The following is a 12,792-nucleotide window of genomic DNA, read 5'->3' as shown; positions in this document are numbered from 1 at the left end:
TAGACATCGCTAGACAGCTCCTTATACATAGATGCGATCTGATCCGATGGCTCTCCTCGTATATGGGCCAATCGGATGATGATGATGCTGCTGCTTCTGCTGCTTGGCGCTTTTTTCTGTTTGTTTATACATCTCCAAGTTATTTTTCGTTGAAATCTGTGTGGGGCAGCTGCCGAGGGGTACTAGATTTCGGCAGCAGTCTCGGGATTGTTCCTTAATTGTTGTAGGGGATTTTGTGGTTTATGGTTTATGATACAATACCCCACCATGAGTGGAGTGCTTAGCGGAGGGTGGCGGAGGGGGAGGGGGAACTGATTGTTTCAGTCTAAAGTTCACAAGTTGTCAAAATGTTTGCGCCCAAGTCTCGGAGGCCCAGAGACTTATCTGCTCTGTTAACACATTACCCACCAAGGCTGACTGACGTTCGGGTTCGGGTTTGACGGGGCTGATTCAACAAATAAACAAAGCGAAATCCAGTCGTGAGGCAAATATGTCTATTAAATGAAAATAGACACTGACGAAGCCGCTGAATAGTTTCTTTCACTTGCTTAAAAAACAATAAAAACGAAACGATTGGACAGACGAAGAGTCAGACAGATAGAACCGATGGACTCATGAATCCAGAGCAATTGCTGCGTTCCATGATTAATGGATGCCAAACGCTTTCGAAATTCTATAAACAAAAATCATGGCTAGAACACAGAGACAAAGAAGGAGACAGAGACCGAACCAAGAGCTGCATTTGGCTTCGATCAATATCAGAATCAACTGTCAAACTTCAGTGCTCCACTCACCTGCCCTCCGTTCTGAAAGGTACGAGCAAAAGTACACTTTGTAGAGGCACTCCCAGAGTGTGCACTGGGATATAGTATTTCTTGGCACTATCAATCGGGATCGGATCATAAAAATGTTATGGCCCAAGCAAAAAAGTGGAGAACACACGCATACTCAGCAGCAGCAGCAGCAATTCATTTAAGTGCCTTCCTCGTAATTTTTCCTAAACTCAAAGTCAGCTAAAATATAGAGAGATCTACATAAATTGCTGGAGTTTCTATGGTCGAGAGGGCGCTAAATATTGTTTGGTATTCTTCAACCGAATGACCGATTCGAGGAAACAATTTTCGTTTTGTGCTCAAGCAGCTCAAAGATTCCGAAGCGAAGCAAAGGCAAAGAACAACAAACAAAAACGTCGTGTTATGAGCTATTAACGTAATTGGAAAACGGCATTGCAGAATGGGAGCACTCCAAGTATGGGATACCCTGCAAAGAGGCAGTCAGTATTGGAGAGTTTTGGAAGATATGAGTGCCAAAGGAAGTCTATAGATCATCGTTATAATTTCCATATCAGAGCCTCCACCTCAACCTGGAAATATGCAACAAAATGTCTAACATCTGAAACTGCATTCCCAAAAATCACAACCAAGTTTCTCTCTGCTCTACAAATGTATCTCTCTCTCTCTTGTTCATTCAATCTCCACTCGCATTTTGAGATATCTGTGCCTGAGTTTCTGGCTCTTTGTAATTAAAAACCTATAAATTGGAAACAACAAAGTAGCCACCGAGCAGCCACAGTGAACATTGTTAATGCTCCGCCACGAATACTTTTTTACGCAATGTTCTCTTCATAATTCAATTGTTTTTACTGTGTGCGCCGACACACGGTGGTCATAAAATTTTATTAATTTAATTGGATTTATTTTGGTTCCCTTTTTGTTGTTGTTGTTGAGTTGTATTTTTTTAGTCGTAATTAACGTAGACAGTGCTGAGTGTGTGGCTACAGGAAATGATTCTTTCCCGCAAACCGCAAAGCCAAAAAACAAGAATAAGTTTATAAATTATTTTGGGCTTTTATTATTATTTATTTACCACTTTTACCACCCATTGTTGCCCAAACAATTAAAAAGAAATACCAAAAGGGTAGAAAAAAACAGACACAAAAATTAAATATATATTTCAAGTCAACTGCTTGGCTTTTTTACGAGCGATTCAGTTGATTTACTAGCCAGCCCCCGAAGAAGAGTCTTTAAACAGGTATGCGTGTGTGTGTGTGTGTGTGTGTGTGTGTGTGTGTGTGTGTGTGAGTATCTATGAGTGTGTGTGCTGACAGGCGTGTTGAAATGGACAGTCAGCATCAGAAGCGGCGGTGTAGTAAAAAAGATTTATGCACATTTTGTCAGCTGCTCACTCACTGTATACACTCTGCTTCAAAACTGTTTTAAAAAATTGATTTCAACATCAGTTCGACTACTATATACATATATTTTGGTAAGCCCATTGCCATTGCCATTTCCCATCCCGATCACCTACCGAAAAATAAGTGCCAAAGCTTAATTAAGCCACATCCAAAGCGAGCTCTGCCGTTCAGCCTCATCATAAATTGGTCTTAGTGTTAAAGCTGAAGCTGAAGCCGAAGTTGGGGCTCAGCGGCCGATCAAAAACAATGGGCAGGCAGCCTTGCCAAAGGACCACCAGAGATCACACACAGATCGGAGGTCTGTATAATTTGCCAAACAGGTTTCCACCGCTCTCACTCTGCTCTTCCTGCTCCCTGGGAAGTGTCCGAGTGTTCGACTGTTCGACTGTCCGACTGTCTGTTGCGGATTAAGCGATTGAACAAATTAAAACAAATTACTTTTTTGCACCCACCACGGTGACGATGGGTATAAAATTAATAACAATTTACCTGTCACGGATCGTTCCACTTAAGAATGTCGCAGCAGGTTTCGAATATTCAAGGGATTTTGGCAGTGGGCAGCAAAGTACAGGGCAGATCTAGAAATTAATGTTCAAATCAATTTTGAGACATTGAACTATTTTTAAATCATATTTTATACTTATAAACTATCCAAGAACTAGCTAATTCTATGGTAGATACATATGTAGGTGAATCTTTTGGGCTTATCGAGTCCCTTTTCTCGAGTATGTCCACAGCTTTCGAAGTTGTGAGAACATTCATAGAATATTCCACTAGTCTTTCGATTTTCTATTCATGGTAAAGTATGAATGGTGCAACACAAATACAATAGAGTACCGCTTCCAGTACAGGGTGCCTTTCCCCACTTTGCTTTCCGTACTGATCCATTCCATTTCACTACAAGCCAATCCGGTAAGTGCACTTCTGTTTGTATTTTGTCAGCCCATTAATTTGCTTTGGTCTCGACCAGAGCTCTTCCTGCCCGCCACGGCGCCCACAAATTATGATCGTCAAAATGGGCAATTATAATTATTGTTAACGATTTGTTTATCTAGCATTAGTTTGGCTGTTTAGTTTAGTTGCCTTAGTGGCCGGGGCCAATGCCGAAATTTATTTTAATATTTATGCACCGAAGTTCATTAAATTGCAAATTTATTGGCCCTCAAGGCGGCTGGCTGCCTTGTTGCACGGTCAATTGGCCAATTGGATTTCAAATGGAAAATGGAAAATTTTTGGGAAAAACATGTAGAAATTTATCGCAACTTTGCCGCCTGGCAATTGTGAACAAATTTACTCTATATATCCATCCGAATGCATATGGTAAATTGTGTATAAATGTGTGTAAGCCTCAGACGATATTGCGTATGCGCATTGTGAGTTTATGGCGAACGCGTGTTGGGTCCATACACCATTATCCATTGCTCATACGCAGTGATAGCCACACGGCAGCAGATTTCTATGAATCAGCAGCGACACTAATTTAGAATTTCCATGAATTATGTCGAGTTCCCGAGAAGATAAAGTCTTGGTTAACAGAAGGTTATTTTTATTATTTTCTGCTAATGTTTGGTTAAGTTTTTTAGTGTTTTTGAGATGAAAGTGTTTTATTCTTTCTTTCTTTGAAAGTATGATTCGTGGAAGGTGTGCAGCTTATGCTCTTCCTCCAGCAGATATATTTTTGCTGGAAAATTCTCCGTTAATGGATAGGACACTCACCTCAACAGATTGTGCCTTTCAACTCAAGATTTTTCCAGAAGGTTCATTCCACTTTGAGGACTATTTTCGTAGGATCGCATTTCACGCATGTCCAACCCCTTTTTTTGCTATGCTTAGAGATTTGATTACATCGATAATTACTCAACGGTTTTTAACCTGATTAAGCAGAAGCGGCAGCAAGAGGCCAACACGGGGCAGAGACGTCAACTTGCTGCTGCTGCTGCTGTTGTTCTTGTTGTTGCTGTTGTTGTTGGCTGTCAATGGCACTCAGCGCCGAATGCAGGGCATGTGCTGCATGCATTTAACTTTAACATGACAAACCGCAAACCCATAATACTCGTACACAACATCAGCGACAACAACGACAACGACAACGACAAAGACAACAACGGCAATGGCAACAGGTTTCCACAGAGCTGAGCAGCAACAACAACAACAGGAGGGAGAGAGAGAGACAGTTCAAGTACCTCCAACTCCAGCGCCGATTCCAGCTGAAAGTCCATCTAGAAAGACATGGAGGGGGAGAGCAGAAGAAACTGTCCCAACTGTCCGAGCGGGCGATTCATAATATCATATTTCACTTCCTTCAGGATATCATAAAACTTGGCGCATTGCGTTGTGGCTGGCTGTGTTGTCAACATTTATTGAAAAGTCGTGCCGATTTTATAGCCATTTTCACTGGTACTGGACACAGTACGAGTACCATCTCCCGAACCCGAACCCGAACCAAAGCCCAAGCCCAACCACAAGTCCATCCCCAACCACATCCCATGCCAAAGAGCAGAGTGGAGCGCCAGAGCGCTGACTCCGCGCTGACTTAGTTTATTTCGCAGCTATTTATCTCGCTTAGTTGGTATTTTGGCGTAGATTAAGTGCACTAAATACCAACCTTGCCTAGCGGAGAGATACGTACATACCCGCAGATGGAGAAAGAAACGATTTGACTCCCGCCGATCGCCGCAGACAGAGACCGACCCCAGACTTGAGACTTCGCAGTGAGACACAGAGCTGCAGACAGAGTTGCAGACAGTGGATGGGATGGGATGGGATGGGATAGGACTAGGACAACGTCTAGGACTGGGAGTTTGGGTTGGAAGTTGAAACGATAGCATGAAGTTGCATTCGTTTATTTATGAGTTAATATACATGAATTATGACATCAACGGCCCCACAGTCGGGCCATTCCACCTCGCTGCGCGACTGAAATCGAAAACGAAATGAAAATGGAAATGGACTGGCTGCCAGCCTCATGATCACACACATAAAGATGTAGATGTAGATGTAGATTTTGATGTAGATATGTGTGTGTGTTGAGGTCTGTTTTGGGCAACGTTTGTTTTGACACGCGGCGTTTTGTCTAACGGACGAGCGGCGGCTTAATTGAGTTTCATTTCATACTCTGAATTTGGATCTTGGCTTTTGGATTCCCTGGGCATCGGGCAGGCAAATTAAGAGGCCAGGGACCACACACGCAAGGTGTGCTCCGGAAACAAAATATATGTCTGGCTGTATGCTCGGGAGCCGGCCCCACAAATTGAAGGTTGTGTGAAAAATTGTTTCACATACAAAAAATATGAGAAGAGCCGAAAAAAGGGGCAACCGAGGGAACAGACAGTCAGACAGACAGAGAGACACAAACAGATACAAATAAAACGGAATAATATGAGCGCGCAGGCAACAATGGGAATACCTACGTATAACACCAACAAACTATTACCAAAAAAAATAACAGAAGATATACATATACATACAAATACATACACATGTACATATGTACATATGTATTTATGTATTTGTTTGAGCTTCTGTTGTGGCTTTGCGGTCGGAGTCGGTCCGCGGCTCATCGTTTGTCGGTCTTTTGCCTTTTTTGGCAACGCTTCTCCAACTCTGCGACTCGGACTTCTGACTCCTGACTCCCTCCGACTCCGACGCCGACGCCGATGATCTCCCAAGCTTTAGCGCTTGGTGCGTGTGGCATGTTGCCATTTGAGTTTTACATGTGTTTGCGGCCTTTTTGAATGCCGCTTTGGAGCGCTTGAAGCGTGTGCAGCTGCCTCTGCTCTGCTCTACTTTGGCGGCCCGATACCCAAACTCAACTCAGCGGCCCCCCTCGTATCGTCAATTAGTTACAGCTGTGCTCTCGGGCGTTGTGTCTCCCTGCAACGGAAGGAAGTATTAGTCAGATGCTCCGAAATTCAAGGGCGCAGAGAAACTAAATCGAATTTCGTGAATTCTTGAAATTGTATCGAGGTGAGTCAACGATTACTGCTGTGACGCATCGGATGAAAACTATAGCGAGAGACCTCCCCAAGGGGCAGTGGATTAAAGCAGAATATAAAGATCAAAACGGTAAGGTATACTTAATGTTCAATCAATAAGAATCAGTGGGAATTAAAGTGATCTTTAAGCTTGGATAAACGTAAATTAGGATTTGTTCTCATGGATATGGGAACATTAAAATTGGCAGTAAATATTCATTAATATTAATGATAATTACAACACAATTTGGTGGAAGATTTTTTAAACAAATTCGAGTATTTAATGTGTAATTTTGGTGCTGAAAATATGCTCTTCAGGATGGTTGATCAATGGCCAAAGGAGCAGTTAATACAAAGTCCAATTTATGTCCACGTTCCTCTCTGTGTTATTGAGTACTGATTTGGTTCATTCTTTTGATTACCGAATATAAAAATATATAACAAATGTAGACTGCTGAAGATATGAAGATATTTTAATAGTATTAGTAAATATAAATCTTACTTCTCATCCTCATTTACCACCAATACCTCTTGCCACGCTCCAGATACAATCCAATCGAAGTATCCCTCCCAGTCGGATCGCCATGCTCAATGCATTTGTCGGTGCGAATTTGCCTTGATGCGAGACAGAGGAGGAGGAGGGAGAGTAATGTTAACCGCAAGACGTCAACGTTAGGACAAAATGCAATGCGAGGTTTCTGTGGTGCGCCCAAACGAGATTGGGTTACAATAATTTCCCCATAAAAATGTCGAAAAATGCGCCGCCGGAACCCTTTTTTATTCGGACAAAGATTAGATCTGCCATGCGCAAAAACATTATGATGCGCGGCCGAGAGCCGAGAGCCGAAAACCGCAAACAAAATAAAATCGCAGACAAAAAGACAGCAAATTCAAAGCGAAATGAGACGAAGGGCGATTGGAATATAAAGCACAACCGAATGGTTTGCCCGAATGGATGGATGGATGGATGGCTACCAATCGGGGTGCTGAATCATAGAAACATAAGCGAGATCATAAGCGATCAGAGATCACGGAGATAGCCCAGCAAAAAACAAAATAAAAGCAGAGAGGGAGAGGAAGAAGGTTGAAGCCAAACCGGCAGTTCGACATTTTTGCTAATTTGTGCAGGGCGACTGCCAGGAGGCATTAATGTCGCTCAGCTGTCGGTGGCGGTGTGACTGACGAAAAATAAAGGGCCCCAGCGGCTGGACCTGGAATCTGGAATCTGTGATGTGATTTTGAACCTCAACCCTCGGGCTGAAACTCAGACCTGAAGCTAGGGCGATGGCGATGGCGATCCACTGTCAGATTAGGCCTCGAACTACACGCGAAATCGGTTGACAAAGCGACTTGGCTCCTCTGGCAGATGACTTCATTCCGCATTTTGTGTGCGTTTTGTCTTGAGTGGATATACGCTGCTCCTCATCACCGATCCTCCAACTGATCGGGGGATCCTCGATCTCCTCCGATCTGTGCCAATTTATCGATCAACACGCTTAAGCGCATTTTGCGATGACGACGACGACGACGACATTTGAGGGCATTTAATTTGGCTGCTCTTGCTCTTGGTGCTCCTTTCAGTTTCTGTTTCTGTTGCTGGTGAGCTTGATAAGCTTTATTGATGCGATTAGCGAAATGAGCTTTACCCTGACAGACCAGACCCCAGACCCAGACCAAGACATCATCTCCTGAAGAACAGGGGCACGGCAGCCAAAGAAAACTCAACTAAAACTGACAACCGACATTTCTCATTAACAGCAACTTATTCTTTTGGGCCATCGACTGGTTCTTGTTACATTTTGTCAATCGTTGGGCTTTGGATGAAGTCATTTCGTGGTCTGACCTTGACATGAAAGTCTTTTTGGTAGCAGGAAGCTGTTGACAGGGAGGATGATGTCTTAATATTGGAGGATCGTATCTTAAAGATTCAACAAAAAACTTGGAATATTGTAGAATATTTGTAAACTTATTGCATACCCTAAGGATTCGAAGAACATTACAAGAAATGCCACACACTGCACATAGATATGCAGACATTTACATTTCAGGAGCCTCACTCTTATCAAACAAATTCTCTCATTATCCAAGACCCAGATTGATACTAGCACATCCCCAGTACTTCTATATATTTATATGTGCAATCTGCAAAGTGTCACTAATACACTTTTGGGCCATCCCATCACGCAAGCGAACTGCAGCCAGAGGAGGAGGGCTAAAGCCAGATTACTTAATTCCCAAATTGGCCTTAATTCACGCGCCAAAGTGTGTTAAATTGCCATCGAGTGAGGGAGTGAGAGAGGGAGAGGGAGGAAGCCTTTGCATATGGTCGCCCACCCGTGACTGGAGCCGTGACTACCTGGGAGTTGGAAAACCACTCCAAGACCAACACCAACACCAAGAGCAGGGTCCAGTCGGCAGTCTCGAGATCCCTTTGGCCTGAGGGCACTTTGGATATCTGCTGTGTCTGTCTGTGTATTTTGATGACTACTATCGGGTGCAGTCGCTTAAGCCATAAGAGTCGGAGGCGCATCCGGAGGTCTCTCCTCTCTCTCTCCCGCTCTATCTCCCTGTGTATTGAGAGTATCTCTGGGGAACCAAGGCGAATGAAGACGTTTCGTGACGATGACTGAGGTCCAGTCTTGTGGTCTGTACCTTCCTTCATGCTTATTATTGAACTCAATTTGGTCGGCGCGTGTAATTTGACTTTTGCCTTGAATTTGGCATACGGATTCGATGCGCCACCACCAACCAAGCTAATATTTGCAGACCAGAGACCAGAGCAGAGCGGAGCTGCCTCCAACCCTAGACCAAAGCACATCCACATCCACATCCACATAGCTGCATGTCGTCGTTCACTTCCTTCCTCCATCGAACGTCATGTGCGATCGAGGATCGGCGATCGAATAACCCAAGACGGTCCAGCCAAACGAGCAGGCAACACAAGACACAAGAAGGCCCACAACATAATTAATAAATACCATCAACATTGATTAACTCAACTAAGCTAATAAAATCATTTGTCATCTGACTGGAGCTCCGACTAGTTAACCTGCCCGCTGCCTGCCTGCCTGCCTCTCTGCCTGCCTGCCTGCTAGCCTCCTCCTCTTTGAGGTAGCGAAGTACTCTTCGCAGCGCCTCTCCTCCCGTTTTGGAGAGTACATAAAAATCGCGTGACTAATTTTGCAAAATTAAAGCTGCAGCTAAAAGGCATCAACTGAGGCACACACAGTGGAGCACAACGGGCCAACGAGCGTGTAAATAGCGCAAAAATTAATCAGCGTTGTGGGTTCACATGGGAGTGAGGCGATGTAAGGAGACTGGAAGCAGGTTCCCTACTCCACAGCTAAAGATGTCAACGTGACACGGAAATAGGAAAGTGGGAGTGGAATATCGAAGGGGGTAGGTTTGAGAATACGATTTATACGAGGAGTCTTGGCCCGAACTTACTCTCCACACAATCACATCACACTCTCTCACTCATCTCTAGCTCTCCACTCCAGCGACAAAAATAAAGCAGAGAAATGAAAAATCTCGAAACACGCACTAACAAAGCAACAAATTGAAACTAAATACTTTCAGGTCGGGGACCATGGAAATGAAGATGAAGCCACAGGATGAGGAGCTCCATGCCCAACTCTGCAGCATCGGAGGCTGGAGGAGCAGTGCTCCTGGAGCTAGCTCCAGCTTAGAGATATCGTCGTTGTTGAGCGCTCTTCGTTCCATTTATTTAACCTGAAATTGTTGCAATCAGTGCGGAGACGCTTTTAATTGCCTCCCCAGAGAAAGAGAGGGAGCCAGATATATATCGAGGGCGAGGTAAAGAGGGAGAAGGAGTATGAGAATTGCGATAAAGCGATGTGATGTCCAAATGCCATAGATGCCTGGAAAAGACGTTCCACTCGAGACAAGGAGACGACTTTTGTCTCATGCGGAAATCGTTCTGCCTCTCCGCCTCCGCCTCCATCTTCCATCCTCCTCCTCCATCCGCTTGCATCGCTGGCATGGGGACAGAAAGGAAATGCCTTAAATCAATTAGTTGAGCACTAATTGCCCCAATACCTTGTGGCATAGTTTGCCATTTGCTCAGCACCTGTTTGGAGCACCGTCCTCTCTCTCTCTCTCTCCGAACCCTCTCTCCGTTGTCTCCGATCCTCTGGCTTAATCTCTGTCGAGGAATTCCTGCGGCCTTCTCATTGTTTGCCTTCGCTTTCTGCTGCCTTCTGCCTGCTGCCGGCTGCTGGTTGTTGTTGCTTTCGGTATCTTTCTCACAATCAAGGTGCACTGAGAAGATGCCGCCAAGTTTCATCGTCTTCTGCCTCATTTTCTTGCACAAGTGCAAGAAAAAACTGTCTCAAGTGCTGCGTCCAAAGGAAGTTGCAAGATGGATCGGATTTATATATACTTTCGCGTACACTCGTATATTTTGTGTGCTTATATTGTAGATATGGTTTCGGTGAGTCCCTTCCCTGGATATGATCTTTTGTTGTGGCAGATATGCGAAACTTCCTGTAGTCAAGTTGTTGTCTCGGAGAGGGTGTGTCTCCGGCGTACAGCAGTTCCTTTCATCTTCACATAATTGGGGGTAAGGATGTCCAGCCCTGCGCTTTATAAGTTGTATTATCAAATCGCACCCACCAACCAACCAAAAACATTCTCTTTAGTTGAGTGCTATTCGTGGATACCCTTTTTGGTGGTTAAGGGAAATATTGAGTGAAGTTTAAGTGTATTCAAATACAGATCTCTTCCTCTCCTGTTTTTCTGATGAAACAAATTATCTCCTTAACTGAACTACTCTCTAACAGTTGTAACTAAAACAATCTTTATACGATTTTAACTTCCCGTTCAAATGGCATTTCCAAGTTCCTAACTCAATCATAATACCCCATAATTTCCTCTTTAATTTTCGGCAAGGGCATCAGCACACAAAACCAACAACAGGAACAGCAACAACACAAGAGCAATAAGACAAAAATAAAGAGTAAAAAAAAGAACAGCAAACAATAAGCCAACGCGAACTTAAACAAAGTTGGCGCACCGACCGACTCACTCAGTCAGCGAGCATGGATCAGGAGAGCAGGGGTGGGGAGGCTCAGGCGAACGGAGAGACGCGAGAGAGAGAGAGAGAGATAGCACTAGGGTCAGGCTAAAGGGCCCGGACAAACAAAGGAGTGCGTTGATGTAGCGATGAAGACGAAGACGCGGCCACAAAAGCGCCCCGATGAGATGATCGCTCCAGTCCACTCGTACGTACTCCTCAATCTGGATTCAAAACGGTACAAGGCGAGGACGAAGACAGGGACGGGGGCAGGCACACTGAATGAGTAAACTACTACAAGGTGGAGGAGGAGGCGGAGGCGGAGGACTGGGAACGCTCGCATCCGTTGACTGGGAATTGTAGTGGGCACCCAGGCGCACCCTCTCCACACTCCACACTTCACTGTGTGCACCTCTGTCCACAGTCAGCCTTACTCCTTTGTTCGGAGGGAATATTTGTGTGTGCCCTCAAAGGAGTACTTTGACTTTTACAAGATGTTTGCGCATTTTGAATAATTTTGTTACTTAAATGAGAGGACATTCAAAATGCGAGTCTCACTGGTAAAGAGCGAGAGTCGCACTCTCCGGGAAACTTATTTTCTTCATGCTTTAAATAATAATAATTATTCCCATAAAAACAACGTGTCTACGAGGGTATCTACCTCTTCGGCTTCAGCTTATTTCTTCTTCTCTTTCTTTCGTTTCTTTTTTGTGCAAACCTGACGCCCATTCGCGCGCACCTCTGGAATTCGGTGGCCGCGAACGCTGCATAATGGAAGCCAAATGATGGGAAACTTTTTTGTGGCCCCGACCCGCGGACGCAGACACAGATACTGAACCAGGCAGCAACCTGAGAGAAGAGACAAGACCGGAGGACAGATGTAGGAAGCGGGAATATAAAAACAAAACTAATTAGGCATAAAGTGCGTGTAATTATAAAATAAATTAAAGTCGAGCACTGACACTCCACATCACCGTCGATCGATTGACCTTTTTGTAACTCAATTACGAACGTCAGAGCACTACTGACGGCCACCCAGATTGGAGATTGGAGAGCGGAGTGCCAGTGGATGCTGACGTGAAGTCGAAGTCAAAGTCGAAGTCCAGCCAGCCATCCATCCATCCATCCATCTAGCCAACCGGGAAGGCAACTGCGTGGACAGTCCAATGTCCAAGCAGCTGTCGCGTCTTTAGCCAAAAATGGTAATGTTTACATGCGTGTCGCCTTTAGCCAATGGGACACCCATATCCAATGGCTATGCTAGAGAGGATCCCCTGTCCCTGTGTCCCTGTCCACCAGTTGCATCCCCAACCCCGTCATACATCCCATAAATGCTTTACAAACACTTTTTGCGTGCCGTTAATTACATGGTCCAACAGTCCAGTGTCCAGTGTCGCAGTCTGTCTGGCTGGCCTCTGGTCTAGTCTCTGAGGGCATGGGGAGTCCGAGTCGCCTCTGGTGGTCTTTGCTTGGTCATTGCTTCCTGGTAGTGACAATCGCAGAAGTTGTCGCCAATGTTAACAGCCTTGGGCCGATGATTGATAGCCATAGGCACTAGGCCAATGTTTGCACCGAGTTAACCAAAAGGG

The sequence above is a fragment of the Drosophila subobscura genome, chromosome U, assembly GCF_008121235.1.
Source record: "Drosophila subobscura isolate 14011-0131.10 chromosome U, UCBerk_Dsub_1.0, whole genome shotgun sequence".
Classification (NCBI taxonomy): domain Eukaryota; kingdom Metazoa; phylum Arthropoda; class Insecta; order Diptera; family Drosophilidae; genus Drosophila; species Drosophila subobscura.
The sequence above is the reverse complement of the archived record's forward strand: the minus strand, read 5'-3'. Positions refer to the sequence as shown.